Source organism: Megascapheus bottae, chromosome 22 (genome assembly GCF_031878675.1).
Source record: "Megascapheus bottae isolate mThoBot1 chromosome 22, mThoBot2.hap1, whole genome shotgun sequence".
NCBI lineage: Eukaryota > Metazoa > Chordata > Mammalia > Rodentia > Geomyidae > Megascapheus > Megascapheus bottae.
This window is the reverse complement of record NC_143530.1, coordinates 35,842,763-35,857,527: the sequence shown is the minus strand read 5'-3', so window position 1 is coordinate 35,857,527 and position 14,765 is coordinate 35,842,763. Positions and strand designations below refer to the sequence as shown.

The 14,765-nt window shown below is 42.2% G+C and overlaps 1 pseudogene; it reads left to right on the top strand.

Moving 5' to 3' along the window:
* The first annotated feature begins 543 nt into the window (after positions 1-543).
* LOC150048515 (lymphokine-activated killer T-cell-originated protein kinase pseudogene) lies at positions 544-14,398 on the top strand (annotated as a pseudogene).
* The last annotated feature ends 367 nt before the right edge of the window (positions 14,399-14,765 follow it).

Below are 14,765 nucleotides of genomic sequence, written 5' to 3'. Positions count from 1 at the left end.
TAGTATTTCAAAAGAGCAGATGTTGAAAATTGGGTAGTTTCCCTTTGGCCACGAAATATTTCAATTCTGTGGCTCATATTAAATATGAAAGAGGTACCAGGGTGCCTGTGTGGGAGAGGGGAGGGTAATCAATAACTTACAGTAACCAGCAAGTGATTATAATGGTGCCTCACTTTTTTTTTTTTTTGTCAATCATGAGGCTTGAACTCTGGGCCTGGGCATTGTCCCTCCCCAGGCTCTTCAGCTCAAGGCTGAAGTTCTACCACTTTGAGCCACAGCGCCACTTTTGGTTTTCTGGTGGTTAGTTGGAGAGAAGAGTCTCATGGACATTTGTGCCCTAGCTGGTTTTGAACTACAGTCCTCAGATCTCAGCCTCCCGAGTAGCTACGATTACAAGTCATGAGCTACCAGGGCCTGGCTGCTTCAATACTTTTAATTCCACAGTTTATGTTTGGGTACAGAGACTTCCACTTCCATGTGAGACCTTAACCCACTGGACCTAGTAACCATTCTTATAGAGCCCAAGGGGCATTGGCTCACAGCATGGGTATGAAATCTTCCAGCACCCTAGCTTTACAGCAGATGAACCACAGTGCCCGAAGGGAGAAAATCAAAGGTGAGTAGAGCTACCTGTAGACACCTGTCCTCACTTCTCACCTCTTTCCTCCCACACTCAGCTGTCCTTTTACTGGACTCAAACAGTGACAGTCTGTTTCTCAGACCCTCATTAAACCTTACTCTATCACACTGAGCAGATTGCTGTGGGCAGGTGAGAGTCAGAGTTCACAGCTGCTGGCCAAGAAGCCTCAGTTCTGGGTAGGAAGCATCTACGCCAAGCCTTAGCAAAGTCCTCTTGAAATCTGCCCTTGAGAGAATTCTGGCTCTGGCTCCCCTTCTCTAAGCAGGGCTCCAAAAGCAGGTGTTTGTTTGGTTTGTATTTCTGCTGCACACACCCATTAACTAAATGAAACAGAGTGCTGAATTGTGACTTTGGCTGTTAGTTTCCAGATCAAGCACTGGATCCCAATGAGGTTCCAAGGAGGCCTGGGAACACTCTACATTTGTGCTTCCACAGAGACACCATCACTGAAATCTGGGCTTATCTGAAAGTGAAGGGTGAATGAGTCTCCATTTCCTCAGGAGCAGTAACTCTGGTTTCTATGTGGTGTTCAATCTACGTTGTTGCCAGAAATCCAGGGTGATTTATTCTGTGTCATCCAAGGCTGAGGTGTGAGAGACCTGAGCTGTTTAGTTTGGAGTATGTACTCCTCCCCTCTTCATTCCTGTATTAGATCTCCTGAGAATTCTAGAGTATCCTTGAAAAAGAGCTGCTTTTATGCCATTTCCCTGAAACCTGCAGTTGGAGATAAATAGTGACATGAACGATAAGATACAAGGTTAGGAGTTAGTGTTACTCAAGGCACCCTCTATCTGTTGAGTGGCTTTGAGTAAATCCCTTAACTCACTCCCTGTGGAGTCTGAATGTGGGCCCCATGAGAGCCTGGCTGTAGGGTGGTGGAATGCTCAGAGGTAAGTGCCTGAAACTGGTGGAGGCCACTTCTAGAGAGGACTTTTAACTCCTTAAACAGAAAAGCAAGATAAACAGAGTTCAGTGATGAACATTCAGTGATGGCATAATGTTACTTCAGGCTCTGACAGAGCCCTGGTACTTCCTATGGGCCGCAGTCTTCGAATATAAAGCATGGCATGAACATTCTAGCTTCCTGAACCCACGTGTGAAATGTGACCAAGAGTCAGGTTCTTATGTCAGGAGACATTTACTTTGATTTATCTTGGTCTGGGTTGTGCTGGATGAAGTCACCTAGCCAACAGAGCCACTGTTGTTTCTGAGGCTAAGGAGGCTCAAAGGCAGGTTGCTAACCTCTTAATTACTCTCAGTGGCAGGAAAACTGAAGCCTATTTGAATAGTGGATTTGCATATGGACACAGCTTTCCTTCTGTTCTGTCTCTCCCTGAACTCTCAGAAGGTTCAAGATGCAGATCTTATTAGATGTCAAGAGCATTTTTTTTTTTAATACCCGTGGCTAGAAAAGGGCGATTATTAAAAAACCCAAATGTTTCCTATTTTTGTTTTGGTTGCATTCTGTCTTTAATAAAATTGTTGGGTCTGACCTGCTGTGTCTGGAGTTTTGTTTCTGTCTTTTCCATGCACACATGCACATTAAAAAAAAAAAAGGCAGATGTTCTCGTTATTATCTACAGTTGACAGAGCATAGCTCAATGTGGATCCAGAAAAATAGTAGGATGAAGAATTTCTGTTGCCTGGATATTATCTCTTTTTTCCTTTTTTAAAAAAGGCAACCTTTGGAACAAGTTTCTGGAGGGCTCCATCTCCCTCCCCCCCCCAGTCTAGAAGAGTTCTTTGTATGGTTCTTCTCCAATCAATAAAGGAGTGAAAATCTCCAACTGATTGCAAAGTCAGTTCATTAGGTGCTTATGCTAAGCAGTGACAGGCATTTACTTTCCAGAGAAGCAAGTGTTTCCTGACATTCATCATCTCCTGATATTCTGGGTCTTGAGGCTGCCTATTCAACTGCCTTAGTAACTTAGTAACTCCCTGTCCTGGTCTATTTCCCTCCACTGGCAATGTGAGAATCACTTCCAACATTGATGTGTAACTGACATCGCTTTCAGTGTCACAAGGAGATGGCATGTTCTATTTCTGTGTCCCCACAACATTTCTTTTCCTTCAAGTTACTCCAAGCCTTTTCATTCATTTGACCACAAAAATGCCTGGAAAGAGAGGAACCTATAATCATAGCATCTATTTTCTCTCCTTCTGTCCACTTATTCTCTTCATTTCACACTGGCTTTTGCCTCTGTCACTTGCCTGAAATGACTTTGGCAGAAGTAGCTATGATCTAGTGGCCAACTTGGTGATTTGAGGAGGAGTTCCCAACCAAGAAGCTCTGAATTGGATGGGGAAAAGACTTTAGTTTTGCTAACTTTAACTGAAATTTACATTTTCTTCAATTACAGATGTAGCAACAAACCACACTAGTGCTAATGTGACAGTTATTGCAAATATCTTGAAGTATCATTTTCTTTCATCACCTCTGAGAAATTGCAGTATTTTGTGGAGCGACTGCTAGGTCTTGTTACTTAATATGTTAACAATAAAGCACAAATATGATTATGGTATAATGTCTTCATATTATCTATAATGTGGGAGAAAGAATACACAATACATTTTACTATAGAACATCCTATTGAGGATCTTTAATAATTTACTATATGTTATTTTCCATATATATATGTTTTGAGAAGGGGTTCATACAGTTTACAACAGATTGCCAAGGAGATCTGTAGTACAAACAAATAAATAAATGCAAAGTGCTGGTGTCTTATTCATGTTGAGATCTGTGGATCAGAGTTCAAAGCCAGACTGGGCAGGAAAGTCTGTGAAACTCTTATCTCAAAATAACCACCAGAAAACTGAAAGTGGTGAAAACTGAAAGTGGTGAAAACCGGAAGTGGAGCTATAGCTCAAAGTGGTAGAGTGCTAGCCTTGAACAAAAGAGCTAAGGGACAGTGTCCAGGTCCTTAGTTCAAGTCCCATGACAGACAGACAGACACACACACACAAAAAAAACAACAAAAAACCCCCAGTTTTAATTATTAACGATCTGTCCATCTTCCCCTTTCTATCACCTGTTCTTTCTTTTCTTATGCCTGGGTTTACAGATATATAACATCATACCTAGCTAATTACCTGAATTTTTTAGCTATGACTCTTTTCCCTCCAATGCTTTTCATTGCTCTTTCCTGACGCTTATTAATTTGTTTCTTGTTCATGTCTTAGATTTAAGGCTATTCCATGGTACTTTTCTTCCTTCCTCTTTCCCTTTCTCCCTCTTCTTAAGAGTTCTTATATTTAAGTGTCTGGCAACTCTGTAGAGGTAAAGACAATGTAGATCATTCCAATGCAGTTGTGATAGGACACTGAGGTGGCACAGGGAGAAAGGAAACATTGCTTTTTCAATAGAGGTGACGCTAGGCTAAACCCTGGAGATCCAAGTAGAGTTCACCAAAGTTGCTTAGTGGGAACAGAGTTGTAACTAATAAGATTGGTTAGATGGTGAAATTGTGGCTGAAGAGGCAAGGGGCAGCCATACTATAGAGTATTTTTCAGAGTCTGCTAAGAATAGCTACCTAAGATGACTCAACTTTAGAAAGATATCTTCTAACTCAGAGTAAAGATAGATTGTAAAGAGGAGGCCTAGAAATAAGAGACAAAAGGCTGAAAAACACTATGTCTCTCATTCATAGAATTTGCTCACAGTTATACAGCAAAGATCTGAGAAGTCCCTCAGAATCTCCATAGAATCATTAAGTCTCAGGGTGAGGAGGGCATCTGATATACGTGCTCATTTTCTTTTTTCTACTTAATTGTGTAGGAGCAATCTGTTTCTAGAACTCAGAGAGGTTTTAGCAGGACTTGAATTTTTTTACTTTCACTAAAACAAAAATCAAGCTCTTCTTTTGTTCTTAGTGGGTAAGGGATTTCTTCCCAGGATGCCACAGAAGAGACTAAAAAGGGGCAGGGAGCATGAATATTAGCTGAGGAAAATAATGGGTTGAGGATAGAATCTATCAGTCATGCCCCAGTAGTGAAATGTATTTGCTTGAGGTTGTTTCTCTTTGTGTCTTAGGTGGGGTTTTCATATGGACAGATGAGTGGAATTATATATAATTACATCAGGGATTTATTAGGGTGGCTAACATAGTCAGGGGTGGATTGTCCTACTATGGCTACCTGCAGGCTGGGGATTTGGGAAACCAAATCTCTGATACTGAAAGCATCAGAACAGAGGACCAGCCCCAAGACTGAAGGCCTTGGGAAGTTCCTAGAGAGGCTTTGGTTTGAGTCCATATTCAAAAAAAACCTTAAAAGGCTGGAGTTCGATGACCATGGGTAATGAAAGCAGCCAACAAAATAAAATAAAAACAAAAAATAAAACAAAACCCCAAACCACACCCACTCAAGAAGAGTTTAGTATGTGCTTGAAAGTGAGCTTCTTCCCACTTTTGTTTTTTGTTCCATTTGGGCCCCCAGCCTTTTGGGTGGTGCTGCCTCACTTGGGAAGAGTCTTCCCTCTTCCCTTGTTAATATACATGTCAATCATCTCTGGAAACATCCTCACAGACACACAAGGAGCTTATGATTTTCTAGGTGGTCTGTAAATCCAAACAAGTCGCCAATTCTTTATCACCACAGGATAGGGGTAGGAAGCTATGAAAACTCTGTCTGTCATAGAGATTGTCATCACAAACCTGGAAAGAAGTCCAATAATAATTGGCAGAAAGGTAGAAGAGGTGACCTCTTACAAAGATCTCAGGATCCAGGTACAGACTATGTATATGTACTTATTTGTATTTAAATATCTATATACCTGCTCTCTCTCTCTCATATCTAATCTCTATATTATCTACCTATCTAATATATACTTGCATGCTTCCTAGCTTTCCCCCACAATCAAAACAGAAAAATGGTTTAGGTTCTTTACCTTTCTGTAGATGATAGACACTAGAGAATTCTGAGAATTGAAAAGAACATCATGGAGATTGCAGGTTGATCTATAACTTTGCTGCATGGCAGGCTAAGGTGGAAAGGCCTTGTAGCTAGCTGGTGAGGATTAACAGAAGTGTAGAGGAGTCGAGTCCTGCTAGGAAGATTGCTGATGAAATATCAAAAAGAGCCTTCTTCTCATTCCTTCAAAAGCAGCAGTACACGGCAGTGGTGATGGTGGTAGAGTTGGCCATGGAGAAGCAAATATCTCCCCCCCAGCCTGCTTCTGAAGGACTGAAAAACACACATCCCTGATGGCAAGTACTCAGAAGCCTGGTTTACCTTGGACGATACATTGGATATTTCTCATCTTGCCGCAATCAGATTCTATACTTACATCCTGTAGACCTGCTGGTATTGGAAATTTCATAAAGCAAGGAAGTTATTGGATCCTGTAGGTTAGAAAAATCAAGAGATACCTTTTTGAGGGGCTAAGAAAGAAAGGGAGAAAGTCATGTTTATTCCTTGCTGCAGTGAAATGGGACTGATGGGCAGACTTAATTCACAGACAGGTCAGATAAAGGATGCAGTTGTTCATGGACGTCTTTTTGGCTATAGTACAGGCTGCTGGATTTGGTGGCTTTACATCTCACCCCAAATTCCCATGTGTACTGTAGGAATGGGTTCACTAAATCTAGGGTAGATTGGTCTATGCAAAGTTTTAGTAACACTTGTTTGATTCTTGGCAAAGCTAGGATTATTAAAAAAACAAACAAACAAAACTGTGTGAGCAAGTAGTAGACTATTAGCCTTGAATACAAAGAGACCCAGGGATAGTGCCTAGGCCTTTAGTTCAAGTCCACAACTGACAAAAACAAACAAATGTACAAACACAAAAAGAAAACTGTGTGAATGAAGGGATAGTAAAGTAGCTCATCTATTGCTAGTTCATATTTCTCACTCATAGCTCACTAGGTGGGACAATCACGATGTGTTGTAAGTTTGTTGTTGGTTTACAATGAGCAAGGGGACAGATGCCAGCTCCCATTACTTCTCCTAAGGTTTTCTTTTGATTTTAGCAGAATAACTATATAAGGGCTTTCCTTATGGTACTTACTACACATAATGGCCTTTCTCCCTCCCTCCCTCTTTTCCTTCCTCCTCCCTGCCTGTCTTCCTTCCTTCTTTCTTTTTTAAAGTGGAGAAAGCACCTTACTATTAGTGGGAGCACTGCAGTTTCTCCCTGAGCTCTTTAGGACACAATTCTCCCCCTATTTTTAAGTGTTCCTTCAATCAGCTTTGTCACAACCTTAGCTCATAGGTGTCACAGCTGCCTCCTAAATATGAAATGCTTTTCTTGGCATCGCTGATTTAACATTAGGTTTTTGTCAAACATGGGAGTGCTTTTATAAGTCAGGTTCTGGACATGGAGTGTGATACATGCATGTGTATATATGCAGGTGGTGTGTGTGTGTGTGTGTGTGTGTGTGTGTGTGTGCGTGCGCGTGCACGTGTGAGATTGTAGAAAGAAACTATGTGCAAATCCCATACCCATTCAGCTCACCTCTGTAAATCAGACCTGCCTGAGTTCTAGAACACTACAGTCCACTCTGGACAATTCCAGCTGATGTAGTAGAAGCATCACATTCCATGTAACACTGGTATGCTATCCAAACTTCATGGACTGGTTTCCTATTATGTCACCAAACCCACCTCCCAGGTGCCTAACTAAGCCTTCTTCTCTCTTCCTTAGCACCCAACAGGCTCCCACAACTTGAGAGAAAATATTTACCCCCCTCAAAAGTGCTGGAGTTGTATGTGTCTTCTGTCTGTTACAGATGCTTTGAGTCTTTCTATGCTTTAATTTTTTTTTTTTTGCCAGTCTTGGGGCTTGAACACAGGGCTTGGGCACTTTACTCAAAGCTAGCACTCTATGACTTGAGCCACAGCACCACTTCTGGATTTTTTTTTTGTTTATATGGTACTGAGGAATCAAACCCAGGACTTCATGTGTGCTAGGCAAGCACTCTACCACTAGGCTACATTCCCAGTCCTGCTTTAATGTTTTCTATATGACCTTTCTAACGCCTTCCAAGTCATCTTTCCCTAACTCTGTCTCACTTTCCATCAGAGCCTTTAGGTATGTTTCTGATTAAAACCTTCCAAATGTTCCTTGCCTTCAGAACAAAGACTAAATGGAGCCCAGATTCAGTAGATGAGGTTCTGTAGGGTTTGGCCCTGTGTGTCATCACAACCTCCCTTGTTTATTTTTTTTCCTTTTTAGTTTTGTGATGCTGTGGATGGGCCATATACTCTACCACTAACTACTCTCAGCTATAACCCCAATCCCAACAAGCTTCATTTTCTTAATCCCCCAACTTGCTTGGCAAAGTTCAGTTTTCTTTGCCTTTACCTTCACTGGACCTTCTGTCCAGAATGCCCTTCCCAATTTTTCTCTTTGGAAAACTCCATTTGGTTTATAAGCTCCATTTCCAGGCTTTCACTTCCCTCCCTTGGAAGATGCTAAAAAACAACAATTAAACAACTGTTCTTTCTGGGTTCTGAACACTTAGAACAGATGTCATGGTAGCTGTTGTCTGAGCCTAGCCCATCACGGTAGAGTTGCCCTATCTTCTGGTGCCATATCTGAGAGGAGGCACATGTTATCCGTCTTGCATTTGTTCAATGAAATTCAATAACTGCCTCTTCTGTTTAGGGCCTGGATAGGTGATAAGAGCACAAGAATTGATAAGACAGTGTTTCTGCCTGAAAGTCCTGATCATCTAGCTATACAGAACTTCCCCGCCCTGTATCTTTTTCTTAAGATCATGAACTCCTCAGAGAGTGGAAAGCAATTCTTTTCTCTCAACATTTTGGTCTCTACCTAATGCCTGATGCAGCATGCTCAGACAGGATTTGTGAACTGAGGATCCCAGACTAGGATCTGCAGTATTTGGACCCGTGGTTCAGGCTATCAGGATGTTGAATTGGCTCAAGTTGTTGACTGGTCATGGGGAAATGGTGTAAGCATCAATGTTTATTTATAAAGGTATTTGGGAGAGACACAGTTCCTTTGCCTTCTCTGTTCCTAACTTAGCCTTTCCCCTTGTTCTTCTTGTTCTTTCTTGAATGGAAATAATGTCACCCACTCGCTAGTTTTATATAGCTCCCATTGAAGTAGAACTCAAAGGAAATCATGCCTATTAATTAAAAACCCAGAATGTGGGCAGTTTTTGAGCTGCTAATTAAAACTCTTACCAATTGGGTTGCACTTGTAGTTTTTAACCTTTTTTCTTTTCCTCACCCTAGAAACACTTCTTATTAAGAAGATGACTTTTTTTTTTAAAAGGCAGTAGCAAGGAACGGTTAGCCTCTTTTTAAAGAATGGTGTCAGGTCCTTCCAGTGAAATCTCAGGGGAAGATGTCTCCCTGGCAGGGAGAACTGTTATCAGGAACTGGCAAGGACAAAGGGAATTCCCAAATCCCTTCCATTTTGCTTTAAATGATCAATGATAACTTTCCTCTGGAGATGGCCCAGTAGATGTATATGGGCTTGGGGTTGCCTTTCTTCTCAGGTAGATCAAGAGGAGACTGTCTTACCAGTTTACCAGACTCTGCAGGGCTCCCCAGTGGTTCTGTAAGTGGCAGTTCATGCTTTGTCCATCACCCTAGCTGCCCCTGGGGACCAAAATAAATGGCCTGGGAGAGGGAGAAGCAAATGGAAGGAGATTCTCAAGACTCAGGGTCTACTCCTGCTCTGCCTTCTCTGCAGTCTAGGGATACTGAGATTTGTTCCAAGTGCAGGGTTCTGGGCACAGTGCCAAGAACTCACACAGGACTCCCCTTTCAGCCCAGGCTACACCCCAGCCTGACTTTTCTTCTTTGGGAGGGGGTTGGCTCAGCAGGACTCTCCTTGTGACTACAGTCAGAGTTTACATGGTCTCCCATGAGGTGGGCCTGCATGAGCAGTGTGGGGGAGGCTCCAACAAGTGGCCCCATTGTATCCAGGCCTGGAAGGATACAGAGAAGGGCTTCTGTGATGGACGAGCATTGTATGCCTGTAAGGCCTGATTCCACTGAGCCAGGCATGTGGTGAGCATGTGCTGGGAGACGTGGCTGGGGCCACAGGCTGGCCATGTGCTTTGAGTTTGGGTTTTCTTTCTTTTTCAGAAGGTGGTTGGTTCATGCAAAATGCTTAGATGCCTGCCACGGGCCACGTGGGGGATCGGAACCCCTTTGATGTTCAGGGTCTTTTTGGAGGTTCCAAAAAAACAGTTCAAAAGGTTTACTTTGGACACCACACCTCCAGCAAATGTGAAAGTCAAGACCAGGCTCCCCAGGCAGCATGCTGAAGAAAACATCTTGTCCAAGCTTCATTGGTTCTTCGGCTGTGTCTTGTGCTGAGCACAGGTTTTCAGATTTCATTCTGTCTTGGTGATACAAAGGGGAGATGAAACAAAGGGAAACAACCAGCTCAGAGACTATTTGTGTTCCCCCCCACCCCCTGCCAACATCCCATCCTGGAGCTTGAATTCAGGGCCTTGGTGCTAACCCTGAGCTTCTTTTGCTCAAAGCTAGTGCTCTACCACTTGAGCCACAGTGTCATTTCAGCCTTTTCTGAATAGTATATTGCAGATGAGAGTCTCATGGACTTTTCTGCCCAGGCTGGCTTCAAACTGTGATCCTCAAATCTCAGCCTCCTGAGTAGCTTGCATGACAGGCATGAGCTGCTAGCATCTGGCAAGCTCAGAGCATCTGGCAAGGGAGAGCAGGGTGGATGGTTTGCCTATAGTGAGGTATCTTTGCTTTAGCCCCTCTGTGTCTGAATCTCTCCTGAGCAAACCAGGCAGAGAGGAGATCACTGGGCTGTACTCACATTGAGGGCACAGTGTTGTTTTCCTCTGCAGTGCCTTTTATTCACAGTCAGTGTGATTTAGGGATGGTTTGGTGAGGTTAGGGGTTCTGGAGGCACAGGGGACTTGCAGGCAAATCACATACCATACCTCATTGCTCTGTTTCCTGCTCTTCCCTGTTCCCAAAGCATGGGTTTGGGACAAGGTACCTGGAATTCTGTGCTCAGACTTCAGGCTGGCAGTGTAGGATGGAGAGAAATGTCTTATAAGATTCTCCAGAGAGAAAGCAAAGCAGAGGCTTGCCTTATCATGGATTGGCCAGAGCCTTAGGGTTAGTGGCTCTGAGAAGGAATTTCTTCTCTTTCTTTTTTCCTTCTATCTCTCAGGAGTTTTGAGGTCCTTGACACTAATCACTAGCTAGAGTGGCTGCTTCTGCTATGACCAAACTGTGGTGTATAACTAAAGACAGAGCTGGTGAACCCAGATACTCCGGGTCCTTAACTATATCAGGAGAAACAAAAAGCTTTGAAGTCTACAAATCAAGGGTCAGTCCAGGCTTGCCACAAGGACTCAGCAAGCAGGATCTGGAGTGTTTGTCAGCGCAGGTACTACAGATGCATGATTGGAGAAGAGACAAGACACAGGGGCTCCCACAGTTCCACCATCTGTGTCCTTGGAACTACACTTCATTTCTCTCCTTATCCAGTGTAGGTTACTGGCCCTAGCAGACTCTAATCTCCTCACCAAAGCTGGCATCTCTGAAATGCCACAAATGCTTACTTGGCCTCCCAAGTGATTTACCGTAACATATGGAAGGCTCTGGGCCAACCCTCTAATAATCTGGCAAATTACAGGTATATAGAATCATCGACTGCTTCTTTTTAATGCAGTTAACTCAGGCTTTTGTATTACTCTATCTATTTATGTTTTCTCACAGTTCTCCTTGACCCTGATAACTGAGCCATCCTCATGGGCAGCTCAAAATAATCCCATTGCATCCTTTGCTGAACCTGCTCTATTGTCTCACTCCAGAAAAACTCAGAGAATGGCTATTTTTCTTTCTCAAGTTCATGTCCTTGGAGATCCCCTCCATTTTCAAGGCACTCCCACACATTTTACATGGCTTCATGCTGTGTCTTTGCAAATTTTCCGAAATCATCCTTGTTCAGAGAAGATAGATCTTCTTTGTCTTTTCAGATCTCAGACTGACAGCTCTTTTCTCCATGTGAGGCTAAGCTCTTACTGTAGAACATGTGGTAAGCATTCTTTCAATGTCCACTTCTGATTGAGTTAGCAACTAGTGATTCGTTGCTCTGTGGCAAATGGTGTGCTGTGCACTTCCCGTTATCAGTGGCTTGCAGAAAAGCCCTGCCTTGCTGTGCCATTTCCACAGCAACAGACTGCCACTCGATAAAGTAGACTTGTAGTGAGTAACTGAGCAGCTCCTCTAACATAATATCAGCTTCTCTTTTCTCTGTATCACATATGGCTTCCCTGCCTTGCTAGGTGGGGAGTGCTCTCAAACGCACATAAATTTGGAAAGTTCTCCACTTCCCCACATAACTAACGTGGAGACATAATTATCCCAAAGTGATTGATGAAACACTACTTTGTGTGATATTTAATGTTGGCCGGTATTGAAACATTACTTCAGTCTTCATTTAATGTGCATTCTTTAATGTTGGCCAATATTGTGGATAGATACAACCCTCCTCCAATGAAATAATTGATTAAATGACCAATTGTCGAATCCCTTGCCAGTGACACGTAAGGAGATCAATCTGCATTCCTCGTTTTATAAGCCCGCCTCCTAATTTTCTTTGAGGTTTCTTATATTTTCCTTTCCTAGCTTTGGACCTGGACATCCTGACCACTTTCACAGGCCCTTTCTTATGGCGCCTATAAAGAAAGCAGTCATTTAGTAATCAGGCCCACAAATACCAACATAACATGAAGGTTTGCTATTTAGGTGGCAGGAGCAAAGGCTGTGAGAAATTTGCTCTAACATTAAAACTAAGTATGCTATCATCTGGGTTTACTTCCATGAGCTCTAGGACTGGAGATGGATGGAAGCCCAAACCACAAGCTCACAGAAGAATGAGGACATTGATAGTCACACTGGGATCATTTCAGAATAAGGAAATCTAGGATAAAGTTGTATTTTAAGTGAATTGAGAAAGGGGAAACTGATTCAAGCATCACAAAATTTTGTTTCAAATAGGAAGACTCTTGAGACTGGAACATTATAATAGATGGAGGTAAAGAAACTCAGTCACGTGCTTGCCAGTGGTGTCACTTGTGTGGAATTTAACATTGTGCAGAACTGTTTTGTGACACTTTTATGCTTGTCTGATCTTCATGGCTAGAGCCTAAATGTCCTGAGGGGTGGATAATATGTATCTCAGTGCCAACACAACTGAGAAAAGAAAGGGGAACTGTTATCTTTGTATACATTAAAAAGGGATGGACATCACATGTGACAGATAACATATGTCCCATCATGGCGCTTGTCAGCCCCATAGTGCCTTGGGGTTTTTGCTCAGGTGTTTCTTCCCATAATGACCAATGAAAATGGTCAGGGCAGTGCATCCCCACACCATCAAGCAGTCAAAGCACAAAGGCCAGGAGAGGAGATAACAGAAGAAGCTCCATTCTAGAAACATCATCCTTCAATAGGTCTCTATTTAAACTCTTCTTTGAAGGTTCTCTCCAAATGTAGAGGCTCACTACTCCCCCTTTGTGGCTTTTCTTTCTATATTGGAGTCAATACTGAAGTGAAACTAGGTTCTTTTCCATTTTAAAGTAGTTAATAAGCTGAATGCTAGTGTTTCATGCCTGTAATCCTAACTACTTGGGAAGCTAGGATCTGAGGATCAAGCCAACAGGAAAAGTCTGTCAAACTCTTATTTTTAATTAACCACCAGCCCTAGAACTGGTATATGTGTGTGTGTGTGTGTGTGTGTGTGTGTGTGTGTGTGTGTGTGTGTGTACACACTCACACACTTACACACTTTCTCCACATGGGAGAGAGAAATCCTGTTTTATCAAGGTACATATCAGAAGAGACTAACTGATGAAGCTAAGTTTTTTTTTTTTTTTTTAGCTCAGGGCCTGGGCACTGTCCTTGGGTTTTTCTCAGGGCTCTAGCACTTGAGCCACAGCACCATTTATGTCTTTTGTCTATGTATATGATAGTGAGGAATCGAACCTGGGTCTTCATGCATGCTAGGCAAGCACTCTACCACTAGACTAAACTCCTGGGCCCGCTGAGATTTTTTTTTAAAAAGCCTTCATCATCCAAATATTTTAGGCTATCATATTATAATAAAGTCAGCAACAATACTCTGTGCCTCACTATGGAGCACAGAGATGAATAGTCTTTAACTGATTTATTAGGTGAATGAAATAAAGGTAGCAGAGACCCTTTCTTAGCAGCTGTAATTTTTAAAGTTGCTTTAAAGATGTCAAAACAGCGAAAGCACCTGCACCCAGAAAAGACGCTGCCACATGAAGACATAAACTGTTCAAATGTTCTAATTAAAGGCAATTTTGAAACAATTAAAATCTGTGATGCATACGTTTTTCTACCCTTGACTGCAAATGTGAACGTGACTCATCCTGAGGCCTATTCTATTGGTCCTGCGGCATATAAACCCAAGGGAGCTATGGAGTAAAACAGTATTATTACTGATAAGGCCGACATATCTGTCTTTAGCCATACTCTGGTGAATGACTTCATCCCACACCTTAATCTTTCAGATGATGATGATGATGAAAGTGAATTTGATGATGAAACCTACTATGAATCTTTGGGAACTAGGTTACCTACTAATATGAGGGACTGGAAAACTCATAGCAGAAAGTCACTGAGCACTTTACTGTGTGCAATAATGAGGATGCTGAAGATTGTCTTGCTGCTCCCATCGTTGAAGCTTTGGAACTGGAAAGAGCTCATGTCCATGATGACCTCAGCAGGAATTGCATGACTGTTCTCTTTACTCAGATACATTCATAGAGTTCCAGTGGCCTACAGGAACTGGACTCTGTGGAAGTGGCCTATTTTAAGAGCACGTCTTTAGAATGATAAACATTTGCTACTTTACTGAATTTTCAGAGGAGTCTGCAAAATGACCCAGGTACTAAGATATTGCTCATAGAAACTTAAAACACTGACAATCAAACGCTGTACACTGTGCTAGCATTGATTTGACTTGAGTGACCATGACATTTATGAAGGATCTTTCCCAGATATTCTATTCAATATTTTAGTGGCTCTGTGAAAATTAGCTATTTAGATAGTACAAAGCATACATATGGTTATATTTTAAAACAATAAACCCTTCTCTGATCTTCCTTATTTTATTTTATTGTCGGAGTAATGT